Genomic DNA, 26,129 nt, shown 5'->3' with positions numbered 1-26,129 from the left:
AGAGAGAGATGAGGGTACAGAAGGAACAAATTGGCCATCGGATGCTAACTGTTGAAGCTGAGTAATGAGGCATAGTAAGTAGTTCATCATATTATTCTCTACTTTTGCAGTATTTGATCTTTTTCCATATAAAAAAATCAGATGTTTTCTTCTCTGAAAAGACTTACCCACACTCTCTCCCTACCCCTAATAGAATTAATCGTGCTTAGGACTGTTCCCCGACCAGCCAAATAAATTAAACACTCATTTATTCCCAAGTCCTTCTCCCTAATTCATCCATAAACCCTTGAGAGCAAAGATTATGTCTTACTCATTTTCTATTCTTTGTATTCCCATCACCAACCACAGAGCTGGAGTTCTCAATAACGGATGGCAAATTGGCAGCTTTCTCCCCAAATTCACCACGATACTTAGGACAGAGATGCTGATTCCATCGTACTGAATCAAATTTCAAATTAGATATGGTGTCCTTTATAAATTCAAGTCATACTGCATATAAGTGAATGGCAAAGAAGCCCAAAAAGTCCTAATGTAAAAATTTAGGCAGTAAAACTGTCAAGACAAACTAGGAATGCAGCAAGATTTGGCATGGTCAGCAGTACTGAAATTGTTGTATAGCTCACTATGTACTTCTCCTCATAGGTATGCATTACACTGTGACCTTTGCAAAGTCCTTCTGTCCTGCCCTACTTTTCTTACAGGACTGCTCTAAGTCTCAAATAAGATACCCTAATGCATGCAAAAGAGCTTAAATAAAACTGGAAAGCAGTATGAAGTTTGAAGTATAATGACCTCTTTCCAAGTCATGGAGGCATCTCAGAGAGCACATCATTTTAGCTATTGGAAGAATTGACCCTGGATGAAATTGTTCAGTAGGCAAAGCATGTTTGGGGAGCTTATACAGTTGACCCTTGAACAATAAGCATTTGAACTTTGCAGGTTCACTTATACACAGATATTTTTCAATAAATATGGTACTTGCATTTTCATCTTACAGACGGGGGGAATGTTTGTGTTCGATTAGAGATCACAATATGTGGAATCAAAAGAACTAGGGTTTGAGTCCTGATTTTATCCAGACTTTTCAGCTTCCTGCCCTTGGGTGAGTCATTTATCCATGCCTTTGTTTTTTAGGCAGAGATAACGGTACAGAGCATTTTCTATTGAGCAGGAGGTGAATGGGTGGTTCGTGCCCCTAACTCCACCCCTCCCCTACAATCTTGTTCAAGGGGCAACTGTGTATTTTTTTCCTTTCCTTGAACTCTAAATACACACAGAGTACCTATTATATGCCTGGTGTTGTGCTGGGTGCTAGTGACAGGGTGAGGATAGCCAGGTGCCCAGGACCTGTCCTTGCAGACCACCTAGTCATTGGCTATTTTTAAGTCCTCACATACCTCCTACCCCCTACCACTAGGTGCTCCTTACTCATGCTGTTCAATCTCTTGGTTGATTTATTTATTAAGTTACGTATATGCTTATGTATATTTATTTATTTGTCTTTTTAATTAAGGACGTTTTAATTTCAATATTCAATATCTTATAGTAACCTATAATAAAAAAGAATATGAAAACAAAAGAAACAAAAAAAGAATTTTACAATTTCAGATTTTTTAAATCTACTCTTACAGAGCACATGATTACGGGCAGGAGGCGGAGGAGTTCCTGTGTCAATTACAAGGAAGGCAGGCAATTTGGGGAGGCCCTTCTCAAGCTGAGTCCTCCCAGCTATTGAGGTGGTTTATGTTTTAACCCAGCCCATTTTACATGGTGTTAAATTTCAGGAGTGGTTATAAGGATGTATGTCTCAGAATCATTCATAAGGTGTACATTGGTTTTATACGGCTTTATGTATTTATACGGCAATATTTGTGTTATATTTAACAAGTTAACAAATACCTCTTCTTTCAAAATTCATACAACTTGCTCACTACTTCATAATGACATGTGGCGCAGGTGCGGGCCACTGGTAGGATCGGAGTGAAGAGGTGTCTCTGGTCAGCGGTGAGGGCTACCTGTCCGCAGCCTCCGTCCTCAATGGAACCAACCAGTGTGCTCCAGGATGGCAAAACAACTACTGACGATAACAACAAGAGCGATAACAATAATAATAAACAATCACAGTAATAAATCCGAGAGAAAAACTCGCATTCGCCAAATAGTACTAAACACCACGAATCGCGCGTCCCCACAGAGCCGCAATCCACGGAACTGCATCCGCAGCGGCCACGGCGGATCTCGCAGCGCCCCTGACGGCCCCACTTCAGCTGCGGCAGGCGAGTGGGCGGGACCTTGCAGGCGGGGCCCGCGGAAGGGGCGGGGCCTGTTGGGCGGGGCGGGACCTGGCGGGGGCGGGGCGCCGAGCGGCAACTGAGGGTGGGGCTGAGGAGTGGGAGGGGGTGGACGTGCGGCTGGGCGGGGCGCGCTCGGGCCTCAGCTCCTCACGCGCAGCGCTCGTAGCCGCACAGCCCGAGGCCGCCGGGAGCCCTGGTGCCCAACGCTGTCCGCGAGCGGAGGCAGCAGCCGGAGGAGGAGCCGAGGGCGCTGAGGTAGGCGTGGAGCTGCCCGCCGCTCGGCCTGGAACCCTCGCGCCCCCGGTCCGACCCGCGGGTTGTGGCAAGGCCGGGGGGCGGCGCGCGGAGGCCCGGGCGGGCGGGGCCGGGGCCTGGGGGCGGAGACCGGCCTGGCCGGAGGGCTCTGGAGGGGCCGGCGGGGCCGCGCGGCGCTGTCCCGGCTGGGAGAACCGTGAAAGTCGGGGTTCGAAGGTGGTGCGGGCGGCTCTGCACGCCCAGTTCGGTCCCGGGCCTTGGCAGCCCAGGCGGTGTGGAAATGGCCTGCCCCGGAGGCGCCCACGGAGGAGGGAAGGCGGGGGACGGCCTGGTCCCTCCCACTTTCGGGGCTCCGGGGCCAGTTCGCCCGTACAGCCCTCGGGAACTTGTTAACAGGAAAGCTTGGCAGAGAAACAAATGCCAACGTTTTGGAAGAACTGAGAGTCACGTCGTTAGGCGCTGAGGCTTTATTTTCCTTCCCCGCCCCCTGCCCAACCTCGGCCCGACTTGGCCAAAGAAGGATGTGTCACCAGCTCGGGGCCTCGGGCGGGATCCCGGGCCGGGCTGGGAGCGGGAATACCTGAAAAAAAGGTAAACGGAGGCCGGGCAGACCCCGGCTCTGCCCTTGGGCCGCCCCGGCGGGTCTCACTCTCGCGCCAACCCCGGCCGCCGCCTCCCAGGGTCTTTCTCCTGGGGGACCTCTCGATGGAAACCAGCTGGCCGGTCTTGGAGTTGATGTTGCAGCTGAACTCTGCTGTGCTCACGTTATTCCCAATCCTCTGACTCTGGTAAAGCTTGAGGAAATTGTATCCAGTTTTAGTGGTCAGCAAATGTAAGGGAGGATAAATTGCTCTTTGTAAATTGTAAGGTATTTTCTTATTAGAAAATGGTCTGAAAACACGAAATAAAAATTCTTAACACGTAAGCAAAAAATGATTTGTAGTGCCTTCCAAAATCTGAGGAAGTGTTCCTCCTTAAATCATTTATGTACGAAACATCGCCCAAACGTTCCGTACCAGGCATTTTTCTTTGTTCTTCATTAGTCTCAGGCCTCAGTTTCTTGTAAAGAGAGCACTGTCTGAGACCCTAAGAATTGCCATACTAGAGCAGAGCGTGTGCTTCCAGCTTAGTAGGTAGCAGGCTTGTGTTATAGTAAAACATGGCTTGCTTTCTTGGTAATACCATTTAAAATTATCTCAAGTTCGTTTCTTCCAGGAGTAGACATGACTTTTAGTGAAGCCTTTAAAGACTCTATAGACCACTCCTAATTTATACATACAATTTATTCACGTTGATTGCATCCAAATGTCTCTCCTATCTTCTCTGGCAGAAAAACTTATAGGATGAGATACTTGTGGAAAAATTGTGGATCTTTTCTAAATCTGGGAGTTCAGAAATTAAGGACAGGGAAGACAAAAGTTAAAAAAAAAATAGAAAGCTTTGGAGAAGTTTTTACCAGGACCAACTTGACTGCTGAGTTCAAAAAATAGCTTTAGCTACTAATAATCTGAACATTAGCAGTTAAAGATTTATTTGTATTCATGAGTATTTGTATATTTTTAAATGTAGCTAACATTCTAGAGAGTGAAAGGGCTATCTGACTTTATCTTAGTCTGAATTAATTTGGCCTTAGTGGTTAGCTGAAACCACTGCCCTAAGAGAATGAAAGTTTTGTTTCAGCAAGAAGAGAATAAGGAGGTGAGTAATATAGGAGTATGAGATACTTGAGGCGGGAAGCTGTTCAAACCACAATTTGGCTTTTAAACTCTTCAGAGGCCTCATTACCTCTGGAAAACATAGTCTACACTGATATGGTCCCTGCCACTCTTCAACACACAGCTTAAAGCTTTATTTCCTCTCTGAGGCTTTTCTTGACATCTTCCCCATCCCCCACCCCACTCCCCCCACCTCAAAAAATCCACCTCCTGGAGTAGAATTGATCACTCTTTTAGATATGACCATCCTCTAAATTATAGGTACCGTTGACATTTTGGACCAGATCATTCTTTGTTGTGGAAGGCTGTCGTGTGCATTATAGGATGTGTAGGAGCATTCCAGGTGTCTAGTTAATAGTTACCAGTAGCCCCCCCACACACACACAGTTGTGACAGTCAAACAGTCAGAGAACCCACACTTGTGACAATCAAAAATGCCTCCAGACCTTGCCAGGTATCAAGGCCAAAATCACCCCTCGTTGAGAACCACTGTTCTAGATAAACTACTGTCTTAATTCTAGTGACACTGCATTATCCTCATTTGCTTCTATGTCGATTTTCTCTACCCGACTAGGTTTGAGGGCAGGAGCAATTATTCACTCATTTTACAAATATCTGAGGGAGGGCCTTCTTTGCCAGCCAGACGTTCACTCAGGTCTGGGAATACAGCAGTAAAAACCACAGATGAGGTCTCTGCACCCCTGGACCTTACAGTCTAAAGAGAATTACAGACATATATGTATAATTATACAGTTACTCATTATAATTGTGATAGATTCTGGAAGAAGTACAGAGCATTCTGAGTACATAAAACAAGGGTCCTGACCTAGTTTGGAAAGCTTCCTTGGGAAATAACCTTTAAGGTGAGGTGGACTCTGAAGAATAAATAGAAGTTACAAGGCAAGCTTAGGGGGACAATATTCCAGGCAGAAGGAACAGTACCTTTTCTGCAAACTCAGAGGCCAGTGTGGCTGGAGGATGGAGAATGATAGGGGCTGGATGATACAAAATGAACCTGGGAAAGGAGATAAGCAGCAGTTCTCAGTCCAGCCTGCTTACTAAAATCACAGGAGGAACTTCGAACAATACTGGGCCATGCTCCAGGCCCATTAGATCAAGAATGTCTGCAGTGGGTTCTGCTCCTTCCCCTAGCTGCCGTCTTCCCCATAGCTTCCAAGGAGGAACCACTGTTACTGGCTTTGTGTATCTTTCTGGACATTTCCTGTGGGCATTCAAGCAAATGCATATTCTTTTCTTCTGTTGTTTACACAAATGGTAGCATACTGTACACACTGTTCTGTTCCTTGTTTTGTTGTCTTAAGTGTCCTGAAAGTCTCCATTCCAATATATAGTTTCCTTATTCTTTTGAATGACTCTATAGTATTCCATTGTGTAGGTACACCACAGATTATAATAGAGGGACATTTCAATTGTTTCCAACAATTTACTATAATAGCACTATGCATATGCTAGTTCACATGTGTGTGAATATATATATGGGATAAATTCCTAAAAGTGGAATTGTTGGATCAAATATGTGTGCACATATTTGTAAGTGTTTTTGTAAAAGATTATTTTTATTTGTGGTTGTAGAAGACTACTCTGGTCACATTGGAGAACATGGCTTGGAAGGGAAGAAGAGTGAATGTTGGAGACAACTGACGTTACCGTGTGCTATGGAGTGTTATAGGTTACAGTGTGCTGTAGAGTGAATTGTGTCCCCCTAAAATTGCTTTTTGAAGCCCTAAACCCTACTGTGACTATATTTGGTGATAGAGTTTTTAGGAGGTAATTAGGTTAAATGAGATCATAAAGGTGGTGCCCTAATCTGGCGGCCTTATAGGAAAAAGAGGGAAGAATGGCTATGTGAGCACGCATTAAGAAGGTAGCAATCTGCAAACCAACACGAGAGTCCTTACCAGAAACCAACCATGCCAGACCTTGATCTGGAACGTCTACCCTCCAGAACCATAAGAAAATAAATTTCTGTTGTTTAAGCCACCCCGTCTAAGTTATTTTATTATGGCAGCCTGAGCTGGCAAATATGGTCAGCCCTCAGTATCCCCTGGGGATTAGTTCCAGGACCCCGTGGGTATCAGAATCCACAGGTCCTCAAGTCCTATTTAAAATGAAGTAGTACAGTCAGTCCTCCATATCTGTGGGTTCACATCCATGGCTACAGAGAGCAAACCACATTGTGGGATGGTAGAGGAAAGATGGCAGCTGGGACCAGGGTGGTAGCAGAGGAGATGGACAGAAGTAGATGGGTGCAGGGGAGATATTTAGGAGGCATAATTGACAGAATTTGATAACTGATATGGTACAAGCAGTGAGAGGGAGAAACAGGTGCATAGGATGAAGCCCAAGGTTCTCACTTTCCCAGCCAGGTGAATGGTGGAGTTGTTCCCTGAGCTAGAAAACACTGAAAGGATAAATAGTTTTGAGGTAATTTAAATTGCAGTTCACTTTGGGGCTGATGAGAATTGGAGATGTCACATAAGCATTTGATAATTCAAATCCAGAGCCCAGAGGAGTGGGCTGAACGGGGGATACAGATATTTAGGTGTAAGTTGCAGGGCATAGATGGTGTTACTGAGAGCAGAGGTTGCACACCCAGAGCCCGTAGCTGAATCTGGTTTACAGATGTGTTTTGTTTTTCACATACAATAGTTTTTGTTGTTGCTTAATTTTGAGTTAGTTGCCAATAATTTAAAATCTGAAAATTTCCCACGAGAATCCAGATTTGGGGCTTTTCTTTAAAAGTGAGAAGATGTAGCACTACTGAGCTGGGTTTCCATGTGGCAGCAAGTGATTGGAGCTAAGTCACAGTTGATCCAAGCTGCTTTCTAGTTCACCAGAGAGCCTGACACTCCTACAACTTATTCCTGGCCTGCTTTGTTTATTTACTTCTCTGACCCTGTAGGCATTTGAGTGTGTGATCCCAGTTTTAGGAGGAAAGTATGAAATAGTGAAACATTGAATGGTTAAAAATTACTGATGCTGGGGCCTACCTCAGAAATTTCTATTTCTGCTTATGTGGTCTAAATTGCAGTTTGGGATTTTTAAAAGATCCTCAGGTGATTCCACTGAGTAATGGAAGTTGAGAACCATTGATAAAGCCAAAGAAGAGAAGAGGGCTTAGGCCCAGCATTTCAAAGCTGGGTGAAGGAGGGTAGCCCCAGGAAAGCAATGAGACATGGTCAGAGAGGTACAGTGGAATGGCACCTTGCTGGCAGTTGAGGTATGCAAACTTTTAACCCAATATGCTTGAAGGTGTTTTTAATTAGATGAGAGGAACTCTTCTATTCTGAAGGTATACTTACTGTTTATTTTGCATGTGTGTGTGTGTATGTATATATGTATATGTGTGTATATATATAATGTATGCTGTTCACTACTACATAGAGTTATGTACACAAAAAAATGGGTATGCTTTAATGAATAGGCCATTTAAAGCATTTTCAAGAGTAATTTAAACTATATTTGATTTTTATCTTAGAAACTTACTTTAGAATTTAATTCCAGTTTAAGATGTGTCATAAAAGGTAAGAGAAGAGAGTATTTTTAAAAAGAGGAGTCATCAAGTAAAGGTGTAGACTGAAAATGATGTGTTGAATTTAGCAAGATGGAGTCTTTGACCTCAGCAAGAACTGTTTTAAATTGATAGAGGCAGAAACTAGGTTGAAGAGGTAGAAAGTAAGGAGATGGAAATGGTGAATGTTGGAAAAATCTTTGGAGACGTTTACCCAAAAGGGGAGTGATGAGAGAGGGGCAGGTGTCTTATATGCCTCTGTGGTAAGTGCTCAGTCTGTTGGTTACCCATATGCTTCTTCTCACTTTTCAGGGAAGTATCTCGGTGATGCCGATGACCTACTCTACCCCATTTCAGAAGGGTCTTGCTTGTATTTGTTTTGGAGACTTTGTGCTTTCCACTGAGAAGATATTTTGCGAGGACCCTTGAGACTCAGATGTTGGTGATTAGGCCCTTAGTCTCTTTCTTATCTGGAAAGCCATAGAGCTCCTAAAGGCCAGCAGGGCTTCAGTGATCCTGACATCCTCCCATTGAACTGATGAACAAAGACCAGATTGTTGGTATGTTGAAAATGGAATACTTGGCTGTGTCAGAGAATACGTATCTAGCTGTCAGATTCCTAGGAATAGTTTTTGCAGCAGTATTTTTTCCAATTAACTTCATACTGCAGCTTGATTTTCCAGTTGCATGCATGTAAAATTCCTCATACTTTGAAATCTTCATCATTGTTGGTCATTAAAGAGTATGGATACAAGTTGGCGAAGTAGGCCCTCATTGAGCTCAGAGAGAAAAGAACGTCAAAAAAACTTTGGTTTCCAAAAGGTTGTATGAATGCTATTATCTTGAAGACTTTGGTTTAAGGTGACTCTTTAGAGTGGGTTTTCATGCAGATGTTCACTACCAGTCTCTTTTATCCACCTCTGCCTCATTGGCAACCTTAATCTGGCACAGGAGGGTTTAAGGTCAGTTTCGCACTTTATGTTTCTAAGAGTTGTGATCTGCCTGCAGAACAGAAACCATAGGGATTGGAAAATGCCAAGGATTATTGATGAAGAATGGTATTTATTAGATGAAGACATAAGCCCTGTTGCTATAGTCTTTTTGCAGACAAGAGTTTCATCTTGTGAGGTATTGGACTTCATAGCTGTCATTGGTCCATCCATTCGGTGGATAATGGTTCACTTCTGGATAAAGGATGACTTTGTGACATGAATAGCAGACCTCGGTCTAAGAAGGTTTGTACTGGGAGTCTGTGAGAAGAAAATATTTTGCTTGGAAACTTTGTATGTGCTTGGGCAATTGTAGGAATTCTATTATCACAAATATAGTTAGGTACTGTGCCTGGATGGTGGTATATGGAGGGAAAAGTTCACTGCCAAGGTAGTCCAGAGCTCCTTTGGTTTGTAGAGGAGACAGAATGGTTGCATGGCAAGAGGACTTAGAGTCAGTTCTTGGGTACATGGCCTTGAATCTGTCAAGTGTGAGCTGTGTGATTTATTTTTTTTATTGAGTTAAAATTTACATAACATAAAATTAACCATTTTAAAGTGTACAATTCAGTGAGTCTCAGTACATTTACAGTGTTGTGCAACCATCACCATTATTTAATTACAGAACATTTTTATCACCCCAAAAGGAAACCCTGAACCCATTAAGCAGTCACTCCCCATTCCTCTCTCCCCTTATTTCCTGGAAAACACCAATTTGCTCTCTTTCTCTACAGAATTGTCTATTTCAGAGCACATATAAATGGAGTTACACAGTATGTGACTTTTTATGTCTGGCTTCTTTCATTTAGCCTAATATTTACAAGGTTCATTTGTATTGTAGCATGTATTCCTTCAAATAATATTCATTTCTTTGATTGAATAATAATTCCGTTAAATGGATATACCACATTTTGTTATCGGTTTATCAATTGGTAGACATTTTGGTTGTTTACACTTTTTGGCTATTGTAAATAGTGCTGCCAAGAGCATTTGTGTACGAGTTTTAGCTTGAATGTCTGTTTCAGTTCTTTTGTGTGTCTATCGAAGAGTGGAATTGCTGGGTCATATGTTAATTCTATTTAACTTTTTGAGGAACCACCAAACTGTTTTCCACAGCAACTGTACCATTTTACATTTTCACTATCAGTGTTCAGAAGTTCTGGTTTCTTCATGTCCTTGTCAACACTTGTTATTTTCTGGTTTTGGGTTATTGCCATCCGAGAGAATATTAAGTGATGCCTCATCGTGATTTTGATTTGCACTTTCCTAATGACTAATGATACTGTGCATTTTTTATGTGCTTCTTGGCCATTTGTATATCTTCCTTGACAGATACCTATTCAAGTTCTTTACCCATTTTCTAATTGGACTGTTTGTCTTTTTGTTGTTGAGCAGTTAAGAGTTCTTTATATATTCTGGATACTAGACCCCTGTCAGATCATTCAGCAACCACTGGAAGTCTTCCATCTGGTGCACAGTGAGTCATGACATAGCTAGAGGGCTGGGATCCATGTTGTACCCTGGGTACAGTTACACGCCCCCAAGGTGCATTAGGTTTTTGGAGAGATTGTACCCGTCCAGAATTAAAAGTGTATTTTCTTGTAGATCATGTATTTGTCAAATTCTGTAGCTATTCCTCTCAAATTTAAGGCTAGCTACTATAGGTATGTAAGGCATAGTTTTCCAAACTATAGAGTTTTCAGACATGAAGAGAAGAATAAAGGCGTTTCTCTTTATTGGACCAAGAATTCTCACATTTTACTGTTTACTGTATCAGCTTTTAAACTTCTAGAGTTAAGACTGTTTACTAATTGAACAGCTAGTGATCTCATTTAGTTCAATCAACAAATATTTATTGAGTTACCACTATGTGCCACGCACAGTACTAGATACTAGAGACACAGTGCCTCATAATATAAGACCAGCGCCTCTCTTGACCCTGTATCCCCCTCCAGATCTGTTCCTCTCTGTTGTCTAATGCACTGAGTTTCAGCTCGTTTCCACCGGTGTCTCTTGAGTCCATGCTAATCAGGCCTTTACCCTCCACATTGCTAACTACAGTGAGTAAGTTTCAGTATTTTTCTTACTTGACCTTTCAACAGCATTTTGCACAGTTGATTATTCCTCTTTCTTTGAAATGCTTTCTTCACTTGGCTTCCAGAACACTACATTCTCTGGATTTCCTCCTACCTCATTAGTGGTTCTTTCTCAGTCTTTTTGCTTGTTCCTCATCATCTTCCTGACCTCTGAAAGTTAGAGCACTGTTTACTCCTCAAACCTCTGTTCTTCCTTATCAACCCTATTTCCTTGGCATTTCACCCAGTCTTATGACCTTAAATACTATCTGTATACCAACTCTACCACCAAAGACTACCAAATTTTTTCTCCAAGTTAGAGACCTGTCCTCTGAATCTCACACTCTGGTATCAAAGTACCTACTTGGGCTCTCCATTTGGATAACTAACAGACATATCAAAACTGAACTCCTGATCTTCCCCTGCAAAACTTGCTCTTCCCACAGCCTGCCGCATCTCCATAAATAGCAGCTCCATTCTTCCGCTAGCCCAGGCCAAAAACCTTGGTGTCGTCTTTGACTGTCTTCTTTTGCTTCATCCTATGTTCAGTCTATCAGCAAACCCTGTTGGATTTACCTTCAGAACATATCTAGAATTGGTCACATCCCACATCCCTACTGCTTCCACCTTGTCTGAACGACCATTATATCTCACCTGGATTATTACCATAGGCTGTTTCCCTGCAGGGAAAAATCTGTTCTCAACACAGCAGCTAGAGGGACCCTGTAAAAGTTCTCAGCTCAGAGACTTTAACCCTGACCTACAAGGGCCTACATAATCTAAACCCGCCTTTCCTCTCTGACCCCATCTCCTACTCCCTTCCCCTGTGCTTACTTTGTCCCAGTCACAGATGGTGCCTTGTTCTTCCTTCAACAAAGCAGCTGCATTCCTGCCCCAGGACCTTCACTTTCCCCTAATAATTACAAAGCTCCCTCCCTCAGGTCTTTGCTAAAGTTCATCTTCCACAGCACTCCATTCCCTTTCAAGCTCTTCTTCCCAGAGTTCTCAGCAGTCTGGGTGTTCCTCCCACCCTCCAAAACTGAGCACTGAGGCTATTTCTCTCCCCCAATTTGTTTATTCATCTTTAAGCTTCAGTTTGAACCAAGTCCCTCCAGTTTAAAAAAGAGAAAAGAAAAAGGGAAAAAAAAGCAGCTTGAAAACTGCTTGTTTGTGAGGTTTGAAATAAAAAGCAAAGATTAGTGGCTGTGAATGGGTATGTCACTAAAGACTTACAAGTCGTAGCAAAGGCACACTTAGCCCTTCCGTTTTGTGATCACGGGCACATTCCCTATTTCACAGCCTTGGGGATGGAGCCCTGGAATCCTCCTTGTGAGTATTGATGAGCACAGCACTTCTACCAGTGTCAAGCCCCTCTCAAGCACTGTGGCTCAGGTGTCAGCATTTTGTCTTCTCAGCATAGTATGTCTTAGCAATCTTGGCATTCTCCTGGCAGTCTGTTTGGGACCTCTCTCCCATGGCAGGCCCTGCCTAGTGAGTGGAGATTCACTCAGTGCTAGCAGCAGTACTGGAATTCAGGTATTAAAGGCGGTTAAGAGTTCCACATAATGGAGAGAGTTTGTTGATTTTACTCTGAAATGCCTCAGACCCTAAAGAGAAGGGTAACAGATCACGTCCAATGACAGACTCTCTGAATAGCAAGTTCAAAGGCTTCATCTAGGTCATTGTTTCTGAGCCTGTCTGCAAACCTCCAGGCCTTCATGAGGGCCCTCTGGCGGGATCATGTTATTAAAGGCTGGAATGATTTTGGTTTATTATTTTAAAAGACAATGCATTATTTCTAATGAATTTTTGACCAAACAAGTATTGTATGAATATATTCTCCTTGCCTCTGCTCTTTTCCTGGATAAGCTAATTTCCTAGATGACAAAAAATTAGATAAATAAATGATGCAATTTCAGGTTGTGGTAATAGTGCTCTGAAGAAAATTAAGTAGGGCTATTTCCCTAATGATGAACACTTGGGTCGTTTCCAATTTTCTCTCTTTTAAACATTACTGCAATGAACGTCCTTGTACTTATGCAAATATGTGAATGTTTATATTGTATAGAATTACTGGGTCATATAATCAGAGAATCAAAATTTTAATAGATAATGCCAAATTGGTCCTCAAGGTGTCTATATTAATATTATGTAACTATATAATATGTACTACAATTAAAAGCAGTAATGTGTTTAAGTTTTTTAATAAATAAAATACTTTTATTACTTTTAGTTGCACTAGGAATATAGAATATATTCTCTTGGTTAAAGAAGAATTAACAAAGGCTAAAAATCCTCATGCCTTCACAAGTTTGCAAATTTCTACATCTCTCAAAAATTTTTTAAACTCCTCTCTCCTTGTTTTAATTTTTATCTCCCTGTGGTTAAGTATCTTTTCTCAAGTTTTTCACCATTTATCTGTCTGTCTGTCTTTCTTTCTTTCTCTATTTGGATTGCATAGCAAAGATGCTAGTTACCTCCCATGATCCATTCTTCTTTCATCTTTAGTGATAGGAACCCCAGCTTTTAGCCAGGTCCATTGCTGCCCATCTAGAAGACTATATTCCTTGGCTTCCTTGGAACTAAGTATAACCATGTAAGTTTTAGCAATGATACATAAGCAGAAGGGTTTGGTGTGAGTTTCTGAAGTCTCCTTCAAGGGAGAAAGCAATCCCTCATCCCTTCACCCATCCTATATATTAGAACAGAGGTGTAATGACTGGAGCTCTAACAGCCATCCTAGACCATGAGGACCATGGTGGTAGCTTAATGAGCCAGAAAGTCTGGGTTGGAGCATTTCATGGAGCTGCTGCACCAGCTTTCAACTTCTTTTGTGTAAGAGAGAAATTTAACATCTGTTTTCTTTAAGCACTCTTATTTTTGTTTTTTTTTTTTCTGTTAAATGCAGCATAGCAGATACTTCTTATTTATTTATAGAAGTTCTTTGAGTTCTAGATACTCATTCTTTATTTATGAAAATGGTGCATTTTTCTCCAATCTGTTACAGTCCTCTTTCTTTGTTAGTAGCAGTTTATAATTTTGATGTCAGATTTACCTGCCTTTGCCTTTATGGCTTTTGACTTTACTGACTTTTTTTTTCCTTTACTAACTTTTTAATGGATGTCTTTCGTGCCCTGAAGATATAAACATGGAATCTTACATTTTCTTATACTTTAACATAAAATTTTAAGTCTTTAATTCACCTGGAATTTATTTTTGTGAATAGTGTAAGGGAAGAATCTTGTTCAGCTGGCTATTTATTTGAATAATAATAATAATTTGCCAAGACCAATATCACAGAGCTTATTGCCTATGTTTTCTTCTAGGAATTTTATGATTTTAGGTCTTATATTCAAGTCTTGAATCCATTTTGAGTTAATTTTTGTGTATAGTGTAAATAGCGGTTCAGTTTCACTGTTTTCCATATGGCTGTCCAATTTTTCCAGCATCGTGTATTGAATAGACTGTTTTCCCCATTGCATATTCTTGTCTGTTTTGTCATAAATTAACTAGCCGCATATGTGTGGGTTTATTTTTGAATTCTGTTCCATTGATCTGTGTCCATTTTTACTCCAATACCACACTATTTTGATTATTATAGCTTTATAATATATTTTAAAATCAGGTAGTATGATGCCTCCAGTTTTGTTCTTCTTTCTCAAGATTGCTTTGGCTATTTGGGGTCTTTTGTTTGGGTTCCATACAAATTTTAGGATTGTTTGTTTTATTTCTGTGAGAAATGCCATTGGAATTTTGATAGGATTTGCAATGAAACTGTAGATTGCTTTGGATAATTAATATTTTTTTAGTTTTTTATTAAATTACTATTAATTTTCCCAACTCACAAACATGGAATATCTTTCCATTTTTTGTGTCTTCAGTTTCCTTCATCAGTGTCTTTTAGTACTTCAGTGTACTCATCTTTAACCTCTTTGGTAAAATTTATTACTAGGTCTTTTATCCTTTTTAATTCAGTTGTAAATGGGATTATTTTCTAAATTTCTCTTTCTGATAGTTTATTATTAATGTGTAGAAGTGAAACTGATTTTTGTATTGATTTTGTGTCCTGCAACTTTACTGAATTTGTTTAATAGTTCTAACAGTTTTTTGATGGAGTCTTTAGGGTTTTCTGTATATAATACTATATCATCTGTAAATAGAGATAGTTTTATTTCTTTCTTTCTGAGTTTGATGCTTTATTTCTTTTTCTTGCCTAATTGCTGTGGCTAGGACTTCAAATACTATGTTGAATAAAAATGGTAAGAGTGGGCATCCTTGTTCTCAGTCTTAGAAGAAAAGCTTTAAACTTTTCACTGTTGAGTCTCATGTTAGCTATGGGCTTGTCATATATGGCCTTTTTTATGTTGAGATACATTCTCTCTTTCCCTATTTGAGAATTTTTCTCATGAATGGATTGCAGATGTGTTTTCTGCATTTATTGAGATGATCACTTTTTATCCTTCATTTTGTTAATGTGATGTATATATCACATTGATTGGTGGATGTGGAACCATCCTTGCATCCCTGGAACAGATTCCACTTGACCAAAGTGTGTGATTCTTTTACTATATTGTTGATTTCAGTTTGCTACTGTTTTGCTGAGAATTTTTATCTCATCTTTGTTCATCGAGGATATTGGCCTGTGATTTTCTTTTCCTGTAGTGTCCTTGTCTGGTTTAATTAAAGGTAATACTGGCCTCATAAAATGAGTTTGGAAGGGGGGAGGGTATAGCTCAGGTGGTAGAGCACATGCCTAGCATGCCTGAGGTCCTGGGTTCAAGCCCTGAAAAATCAAATAAATAAATCAATCTAATTACCTCCCCCCTGCAAAAAATAAAAATAAAAATAAATTAAGAAATAAAATGAGTTAGGAAATACTCCCTCCTCTTCTGTTTTTTTGGAAGAGTTTAAGGACCATTATACTGTTTTTAAGAGTTGTTCTTAGTCGTAAGTATAATTTAGTTTGTACCCATAATGGACTGTTGGTTAAAGATGGAACATGTGTAAAACACATGTCAGAATATCATAAATTAATGTGAAGCATGAAAATGATAATTCTGCAAAAGTATTTCAAGATGCCTCTTATGAAATATGTTAAGTTGCATTCATCTGTCAAAATTTTTATGAAACATCAAGATGTTTCTAATACTTTAAAAACTACATGATTAAAGGAAGTTGGATGATGGGTATAAGGGAATTCTCTGTACTCTCTTTGCGGTTCTTCTGAAAATCTTTCATTATTTCAAAATAAAAAGAGTTTTAAAATTATTTTAAATTAAAAAAAATTAGCCAGGCATGCCTTATGTTTAAAGTCACAGAAGTATTCATACATGCATGTAAGTGGCATTTGCTATTTCCTCTTCTTAAAGCCACTCTAGAAAATAATTTCAGATTGGTTCACCAAATACAAATAGCAAGATAAAGATACTGTATTGAATATCATGAAGCTTAGGAGGTGTCTAATCAAATTAAGATGCTTTCATTTCTAAAATGGATTGTCATTTGAAAGACTCCATTGGTATTAAATAAGGAAGAGATTTTTGCTCTGAAAAAGAATTCATTTTCAACTTACTATGCCGCTGGTGTTACAGACAGCTGGATGTTTATTTACTATAATTGATCATACTCTGTTAGGTGTTTAAATTTCTAAAAAGGGAAGATTTAAACATTTGAAATACAAAAAAGAAAAAAAGAAAAGATTCTTCTATGCAACTGGCTTTTTATTTATTGGTGATAAAGATCTGCAGTGTATTTGTGTTTGCTGAGAACTTCTCTGAGAGAGCAGCATGAAACCATTTGTCCTGCCTTGATGTTTAAAAACTAAACCTCTGAATTATCAAAATAAGCAGTTAATTTTTTATAAAATCAAAACGGAAGAATTCCAACTATCAGGTTTTTAAAGTTTGTTTATTTTGGATGCTATAACGCAGATTAAACTTCAGGCTACATTTCAATATACATTTGGTACCAAGTCCGTCTTTTAATTTAATACATTTGGTTGTAAATCAATCCATCTTTTAATTTTTGACAATTTTATTTGACAACTTGTGATTTTCTTTACGTGATAAAACAGTTCATGTACTGTGAGCAAAAGTCAAAATTTGTCATTAAATATTATCAATATAGTTTTATCAATATAATTAAAGATGTTGCCACATGAACTTTATAATAAAGCTTTAGTAATATCCTGATCTAAGATGAAATATTTTTACTTAAAATTGCTTTATCTTATGTCATACAAAAGATTTTTTAATAATTTAAAAAATTCCTAAGGAGGTTTGCAATGTTATTTTTTGAAGTGTTTATTGGTCAAAAAAGGTTGAGAAACACTGATCTTCATTGAAGACCTGATCACTGAAATTGTACTGACTGATGTCTGATTGGGCCTGGATCCAGAATGGCCAGCCTGGAAAAGATATGTACCATCATCAGAGGGCAGGTACAGGATGTGTCATATGATGGGGCCCTTTAACTGAAGAACACAGCATTGATGCTCACTTTTAGGAGGGCAATAATTTCCCCCTTTCAATCCATGTTGTTGCTTTGCTCTTAAAAGTGGGTAGATGGACACATGTATTGATCAACTGCCCCATTATAATCAGATTAGAATATGTGAAAGATTCTGGGCTGCTAAAAACCAGGGTAAGTATCCATTACACATGATGATGATTTTTTGGCTACAGATTAAATGAAGAGAGACCAAGAGAGGGAAGGCAGTAGAGTATAATGAAAGCTAGAGCTGAAAGAAAAATGGAGAGAGAAGATTGATGAAGGTGTACGTTTACCTGTCATAGAAAATGATTGGTTTCAAGGAGTAAATATCCACTTAAAGGTATATGAGTAATAAGTGTTAGGGATGGGTTTAGCTCAGGGGTAGATAGAACACATGCTTAGCATCCATGAGGTCCTAGGTTCAAACCCCAATGCCTCCTTTTTTTTTAAAAAAAAAAAAAAAAAAGGTTGTTTATAGTAACACAGAGAGCACATCAGTTCACTGCAGTTTTATTAAGTACAGCCAGCCATCATGGAAACTGAACATGCTTTCCTCTCTCTTTCCATCTGTATTATATATGCTCTGTTTTAACACCAGCTTCTTCTGCCATGTTACTTATCATGGATGCCTTACAGCAGTGGGCTCAGCCATCAAATCTGTAGGACTTTAAGATCCAGAGCTCGCAACTAATTGCCAATGTTTCAGTACTTCAATTCCAAGTCCCCCGGAGAGAAAACATGATTGGCCTACCTTGAGTCAGTGTCCCAACTAAACTTGACTAGGGATTGGAAAGCATGTTACATATAAAGTTCTACCTAGCCTGTGGACAAGACAGGTCTCTCAGAAGTAGGGACATCTCTTGTTCAGTACATAGGAGGAAAGGCTTGTTTGAAAAGGAATTAATTGGTGCCCTGAGCTCTGGGGAAAAGAAGAGAGGATTATAAAATATGTACCCACCCCCCTCACCAACAAAAAGACAGAGTATAATAGAAAAGGAAGATTAGGTCAGTTCACCACATGAACCACTCTGTAACCCTAGGCAACTTTGTTGCCCCAGTTATCTTTATGGCTGATTCCCACCCAGTAGGAATGAGGGTCCTAGGAGGTGAAATGAAGTAAATGTCTAAAACTTTTCAGAATAGAAACAAAAATTTCCATAAGACCTGCACCATAATACCTATCAAGATTTAGATACCTTAGGCCAAAGTCTGTTTCCCAGTCACAATCATCATAAAAATCTATTTAGACAGATGACAAACCAGACTGGAGAGCTCCATGAAGTTCCCTTCAGCTCACCTAGTTTGGTAACCACTGACATTCAAACGTTCTGGTCCACCGATGTAGTGGGATTCAGTTTGTTTTGAGCCCTTCATGCATAGCACAGGTGAGTAGTAACAGGGTCATTCATTAGGAGGAACACCACCAGGGGTAGGTGTACTGCGCGACAATGCTACCAGCAGAAGCTCTTAATGGTCTCCAGTCATCAGTTGAGGGACCAAGACCTGGTTGACAAAATGTTCTCAGATGGTTGGGTAAGCAAGTGCCTATGCAAGAATGCATTCTCTAGGGATTTGAACATAGGTTAACTAAATTTGATCAGGCTGATAAAGGGCCCCCTTGCTGGTGAGCCAGAGATCTATTGATGAATAGACTTTTGTAAAAGAACTTTCCTAGCTATAGTACAAGCGTAATCGATCCTCCTGTTGGCACTTTCTCAGTGTGTGTTGGGAGGGAGTGTGGGGTCTTGAAACTCTAGTGGGTGGTCTTCTGTACTTTGCCTCTCAGTACTTGGGCATTCATGACAGGGGCCAGGGGTGCTGGATTTACGTTCAAGGAATATGCTTAAACCTTTTCATCAGGTAAAATGCAAGATTAAGCTAAGCAGTTACCAGAAATATCCAAGAGGGCCACTTCATTCTAGGTGGTATCAATCAGCCCCTCCTTAAACTAGTTTTAAAAGGTGGCTTTTTTCCTAGCCTAAGTCTCATCCAAAGAAATAGAAACGGTAGTATATTAGCAAGTTGCTTCCTTCTCTTTTTTCTCCTCTTTCTCATTAAGTTCTTCCTCTATACAAGGCACTGTTCTGGTGTTGGGATACAGGGTAAACAAGGCAAACAAGATCCTTGCCCTTGTGGAGTGTACATTCTATTGCATGGGTTAAATACAGTAAATGTGTAAACAGTAAAACAATTACAGATACTGATAAGTGCTGTGCAGATAGTAAACTAGGTAATGGGGTAGAAAGTAATGAAATGGGGCCTTGGTCAAGGCTGTTGGAGGAACCAAACCAAAGGCCAAGGGAGAACAGTACAAGATGAGGTCAGGAAAGCGATGCGTAGATTCTGGAGCTATACTAGGCCATGGGTGAGGACTTTGAATATTGTTCAAAATGAAGTAGGTAACCATTGAAGTGATTTTTAAATAGGAGACTTTAAATCTTCTAAATTTAAAATAGAGTGATTTGCTCTGATTTGTATTACTGTAGTTGTGCAGTTTGGAGAATGACTGGCTTATGGGGGTGGGTGGCAAGGGTAGAAGCAGAGAGACCAGTTAGAAGTCCTTAACAGTAGTGCAGGCTTGATAATTTGGGCCAGGATTCTAGCAGAATTCTAATGAGAAGTGGTCGAAACTGAGAGAGATTTTGGAGATAGGGTTGACAGGCCTTACTGAGTGAGCTTATTGCCTGAATATGGCCTACAAATATGTCAGATGGCCATTTCACTTTTATGGATTTCCAAACACCTACCAAGGTATCTGTAAAAAGACCTATTGCCCCAGTAAGGTACTCTGATTGTATATGTACTAGACTATTTGGGTTGTCTGTCTGTAATTAATAACAAACCCTTGCTGGACCTCATCTGTAGAATACAGAAATCCCTTAGTCCCACATGTAGAATGTCAACTGAATGAAGAACTTTGGGACTATCTTAGGGTTCTCATCATCTCATTCAGGGTACTTGAGGCCAAATGACAGGTTGATGATGCTTGGTGGCTGCCCTGACCCTGACTGTTAGACATGGACCTGTCAGCTCAGTCTGATATAACAACAAATACAAAGCAAATCATGAACAACCTACTTGGTCTATTACAGCAGATAACTGTTCATTCTCAGCTCTCATGCTCTCAAATTTCTGACTCTGTGCTCAACCTCTATACCTTCTTCTGAACTTTTGGGTTGGATGCCCATCATGTCTCCCCTCTTGGCTTCCTGCAGTCAAACCTTGTTCTCAGCTCTGTTTTCCTGTATGATCTCAGCATCCTCTTTCCTAGCCCCCCCCACCTCCCCAGCACCCCTATTATGATATTGAATGAAATTTTTTCTGCTGAGATTGTGGCTACAGAGCCCCACTGGAGGTGGTGATTCAGACTTGTGCCCCAGTGGTTGTTTTACTTTGTTTGGTACTACTCTTGAGCCTACAGGACCACAGTCTTTTGCCTGAAGTTGTCTTACAGGCAGACAAGTGTTTCGTACGCTCTTCCAGTGGGCAAGCTTAGAGATTTGCTGGATCAGTGCAAAAGTGAGCCAGTGGTCTTATCTGTGATACGACTTCATCTAGGATACATTAAAGCTGATTAAATAGAGCAGATCCATTGAATCAATAAATAAGATTTTAAAGCTGTATCTAGGATGGGAACAAAGAAATGGGGAAACACTGGGTTCTGTTGAGGGACACAGGTAAAAACTGTGAAGGTTTTCAGCTCAAAATAATCTGCATTTCCTTCTTGCCCATAGATATTTCTATTGGATATTTGCCCTGTTCCCCTTCCCCAATTGAATTTCAGAGTGCTCCGCAGCATCTAACATTTCATATATTAAGTAAATACATTGAATTTCTATGTTATGCTGTGCACTGGCTCTACTTTGGGGTTATAAGGATGAGTAAATTGCAGTGGCTTTCTGACTCATCTCTGCTTCTGCCTCTGTGATCCATCACACTGCCACCTGAATCCCATCATCCCCCTTCCTGAGAAACTGTAGCAGGCTATAAATGCTTAATAAATATTCTGTGAATGGAAATTACTCGTTTCTTCTGTTCAGAGAATCTTTGCACTGAGTCTTTGTATTTATGTTTCCTCCAAATCAAATCTTGTATTTCACACTTCCATTAATTTTTTCTTGTCCTGATTTTCACAGCTCTTCCACATTTAGAATCTTCTGCATTTTCCATTTCCCTCCTGTTGATTTAATCTCATAGGTCACTTGTTCCAAAAAAAAAAAATTAAGCTTTGTACTTGGTTTTATGGCATGTCTTGTACAATATAGTTCTATTTCTGGATATGATGCCATTTGTGAATATGCTTTTAATTATGTCCCAGTCAGTTTTAAGGTTGAACAAGCTCATTGTCTTAATTATGCTTATAAAGTTTGGTAATACACTTACAGTCTGAAATTCAGTTAGGTAGCCTTAACATTATTCATTGGTTCTTGAGTCTAACTTTTAAATTTTACTCCATTAACTTATCTGTTATGATTTTCTTTTATATGGCTATTTCGTGTGTCACAATTTCATCATTCATTAATAAATTTATTAGGTTTTCAAGCTTTCTAAAGCACAGAATTGGGGTTAAAAAGAAACCTTTTTGTTTTTTCTATCCAGGTTACTGGAGTGACTTCAGGGTTCTATAGATTTATGTCTTCTCTTCCTTCCTTTCTTCTGTCCTTCCATCCTTCCTGTCTTTTTCTTATGCCAGTAAAATTTGAGACAATTCCTTCCCTAGGAGTCAAGAAATCTGGGGTTATGGCAGGGACTCAGGTACTGACTATCCCCGCTCCTTTAGCTTTAATATGGACGTGGTGTAGGACAGATGGACTTTGATAAAAATTAAATAAGATAGTGCATTTATGTGCTTAGCACAATATCTAGCATATAAGTACTTTTAAAACTGATGATGTAATAATATTAGTCTTCCCTTTGCAAGCCCAATACAAGAAGGGTCAGTCAACATAGCAGCATGACTACCTCTCCCCTAACCCTACACACACACATTTCCCCTGCATCTAAGGAATACAAGCCCAAGATAAGGATCCTCAAAGAGGAAGCATGCCTAGTTCTTCTTGCTCTCATTATCTGCTGATGATGTTAGCAGGAATTCCTGCAGAGGGTGGTCGTGCCTGATGTATGACCATTCCCTCAACTCGGCCAGTGGACGCCTACAGAGGGTGTTCTTACTCGGAACTCACCAGTTAATTTTTCGTAAATGATACTCCTTCAGATATATGGTTATTAAAATACACTTTTAGATGTTCTGAAGACAGAGAGTATAATCATGGGAGAAAGTGGTTGAGACAGGGTAGAAAACAAGATCAGCATATTTATCATTGTGGAGAAAAGGACCAAGAAACTTAGAGGCCAGGATATCAGATGGATTATCTGGTTGGATGTTGAAATCAATAAGAATTATCATAGAAATAGTGTTGGAGTGACTGCGAACTAAAGGCTAAAATCAAGCAATGAAAGGGAGTGACCTTGGGGAGCCTTAAATACTGCAGTTAAAGAAGGGTAGTGGGTGGTAGAGTCTAATGGTATATGACTTCAGAGCAGGGGATTTGGGGAGAGGGGAGAGGGAGAATGGAGTGGAAGTAACAATGAGGAACAGGAAGGGCGCCTACCAGGCCTCATGTTTGAAAGATGTGGAAGAGAAAAAGAGGCATCATCTAAGGGCTACAGGGAAGCATCCTCAGGGGACAGTCCAGTTTCGGTTTAAATAAGAAGGTAAAGGAAGTTGAAGAAAGCTGCAGAGAAGAGGTTTGGGATCTGGGGATTTTGTTGTTATCTACCCATGAGTCCCACAAGGCTCAGCTGGAAGAGTTAGGATTTCAGGAGCTAGGATAGAGGCTTGGGGTCCATCATCATCATCTCTCCCTTGCATATATCCTCAGTTCCTTTGCCTCTCTCTCACTTCAGCACCCTTGCTTGGCTAAACCACAGCACTGATTAAATCCCATTCTTTGCCCTGTACCACGCCTGTAAAAATCATGCTTCTGAGTTTATGTTAAATTAATGCTCATAACCCCAAGTGGACCCGGAATGTTGCCTGGCAGTTGTACTAAGTTTCCCCAGTCATTTTCTCTGTTTCATCTCCTCCTAGGAGATTATTACATGTCTTCAGTCTCCTTACATGTTCACCATCTCCTCCTCACTCCTCACTTTCAACTGATGATCTTGCTTCCTAATTCAGAAAAGGAATAGGAGAAAAAGTGCTTTCACAAGCTTTCGCCACCATACTTACCCACTACTTGCAGTAATATCCATATACTCCGCTTTCTCTCCTGTTATTGTGAAAGAACTAACCAAAGTGCTTCATAATTCTTTCTCTTATAGCAGTTTTACCCTCTTCTGAATCATTGTCTTATACATGAAAATATTTCCCCCGTCTTAAAAATAATCCTCCTTGACTCGACTTTCCCCTCTGTTGCCCTATTTCACTTAAACTTCACAGGAAAACTTCTTGGAAGAGTTGACTGAGTTCTGTTGCTAGTTTTTCTCTTCCCATTCTTTCTTGTACTCAAGCCAGTCAGATTTCTGTTCCCATAATTCCATCAAAACATCTGTCATTTCTGAATACTTATCTGACAACATTCAGGAGCCAAGTTAACCACTCTTTCCTCTTCTAAACACCTTTTTCACTTTATACTAAAATGCTTGTCAAGAACTATGCAGGACCTAATATTTTGCCCTATTTGTAAGCTAACAAGTTAGCTTGCCAGTTTTGAGAGTGGTGGTAGAAAACAGAAGACTTCTGGATCAGAGACAAAAGACAGCTTATTACTTACAGCAATAGAGTAGCCTGAGTAGGAGTATTTTTATACTGATTCCCTGAGGCCCAGTTACCTCTGAGGCAATGTGGGTGGGGCCAGACTACACCTGCACACGTGGTGGCTTGTTTTACTAGAAAGGAACATGACCTTAGAGAGCCCAAATCTTTTATGATGGGCAATAAGCATACCTTCTCTTTGTTCCAGGGGGAAACATGTTTATTGTACTGGACAGTGACCCTTTGCTCCAGAGCAAGACAGTATCAAGTCTTCCAAGGCTGTTTGTTACACATTCTTGAAAAACTAGTCCAGAACTATCATATCATATAAAAATAACACTGACTATCAAGACAGGCAGCAGTGCCTTGCTTGCAGTGTGTACAGAAACACAGGAGACCCTTGGAGAACTTGTCATGGTTCCCCCTTCTCTTACTACTTCTTTTCAGTCTTTTCTGCTGATTTCCTCTTCACTTCTCCAAACTCTAGATCTGGGCTGTCCAGTACTATAGCCGCTAGCTCATGTAGCTATTTAAATTAAATTTTCAATTATTCAGTTACATTACCCATATTTCAAGTGCTCAGTAGCCACATGTGGGGAGTGATTGAATGGCACAGATATATAAATATTTCATCATCTTACAGAGTTCTATTGGACAGCGCTCCTCTGCATGTTTGAGTGCCCCTAGGCTCAGCCTTTGGATGTTTCCTTCTATGTTCTATTCCTATATGGAAATGTAGATTTCTATAGAATCTTAGAAACTAAGATTTATTATAGAATAAATATTTCTGTATGTTTCTTCGTCTTTTCTTTCTGCATTCCCCGCCTTGGTGATTTCATCTAGTCTCTTAAGTTGGTATCAGCCTAAATCTCTCCCCAGAAATCCAGACTCAGGTCTCTAACAGCATTCTGCATGTCTTTACGTGAGTGTCTAATGGGCACCTCAAAAGTAATGCCCAAAACAGAACTACTGATCTTTCTAGACACTATCACTCCTGTTCCCACCAACACATCTGCTCTCCCTGCAGTTTTCCCAGTCTCAGTTAAGTCAGTTCTCTTCCTCCAGTTGTTGAGGCAAACAAACAACAACGGTTAAAAAAAAATCAACCTTAGATTCATCCTCAACCTCCTTTTTCCCCACAAAACTCATACATCTGACCCACAGGCTCTTGTTTCAAAATACATCCAGAGTCTGACTTCTCACCCTTCCTCTGCTACCACCTGGTCCAAGCCAGCATCATCTTTTCCTGAATTAGCCCAGGCAAATTTAGCCCCCTTTTTCGTCTCCCTGCCTCTGTGCCTGCCCCTGTAGTCTGTTCTCAGAGCCTTTATAGTTGGTGTTCCTTCTGCCTCTCCCTCACCTACCCACCTCCACATGCATGCTTTTCCCCTTATGATACTGATTTATTGAAGAGACCAGGCCAGTTTCTTACAGAATGAGCCCCATTATGAATTTCTCTGTTTACTCATGGTGGTGTGTAACTTATTTCTCTATTGCCTGTATTTCCTATAAGTGGACATGAAATCTAAAAATTTAATTAAAGCTAAATATTTTGGGCAAGAAAACCATAAATGATACTTTAGTCTCCATATTGCACTGTACTGGGAGGTACACATTATCTGATTATCCCACCACTAGTGATGCTAAGTTTAACTAAGGTGTTAAGGTGGTGACTTTCACATCCCTCCACTATACATTTATATTTTTACCTTCGTGAATGATTAAATAATCTGAAGGGTGAATGTGATTTTTTTTAATCCTGTGATTTTAAAAATACTTTTAGCTATAGAAATCTGTTTTTTCAAGTGAAACATTTTTTATAGATCCATCCAATATATAAAACAGATAACAGCAGAGCTATTCTGGTTGCTATGGGAAACGGCTCGTTTTGGCAGCTTCCAAGGGAACTCTGACAAGCTCAGTGTGTAATTCACAGAGCGCAGCCAAACGCTTGAGGAAACGGAGGCCCAGAGAGAATACAAGAAGTCTTAGGCCACCTAGCATTCCACAAGACAGACTC

The 26,129-nt window shown here is 40.2% G+C and overlaps 1 protein-coding gene across 2 annotated transcripts in view; it reads left to right on the top strand.

Moving 5' to 3' along the window:
• The first annotated feature begins 2,391 nt into the window (after positions 1 to 2,391).
• Positions 2,392 to 26,129, top strand: part of PPP2R3A (protein phosphatase 2 regulatory subunit B''alpha) — a 148,376-nt gene continuing 124,638 nt past the window's right edge. Inside the window, exon 1 of one of the 2 annotated variants that reach the window (XM_074370872.1) lies at positions 2,392 to 2,549. The gene's annotated coding sequence lies outside the window, so the exon portion shown is untranslated. The remainder of the gene's footprint in view (positions 2,550 to 26,129) is intronic. The other variant, XM_074370877.1, reaches the window with a different exon arrangement.

This window comes from Camelus bactrianus, chromosome 1 (assembly GCF_048773025.1).
Source record: "Camelus bactrianus isolate YW-2024 breed Bactrian camel chromosome 1, ASM4877302v1, whole genome shotgun sequence".
Classification (NCBI taxonomy): Eukaryota; Metazoa; Chordata; class Mammalia; order Artiodactyla; family Camelidae; genus Camelus; species Camelus bactrianus.
This window is presented reverse-complemented; position numbering and strand designations above follow the sequence as displayed.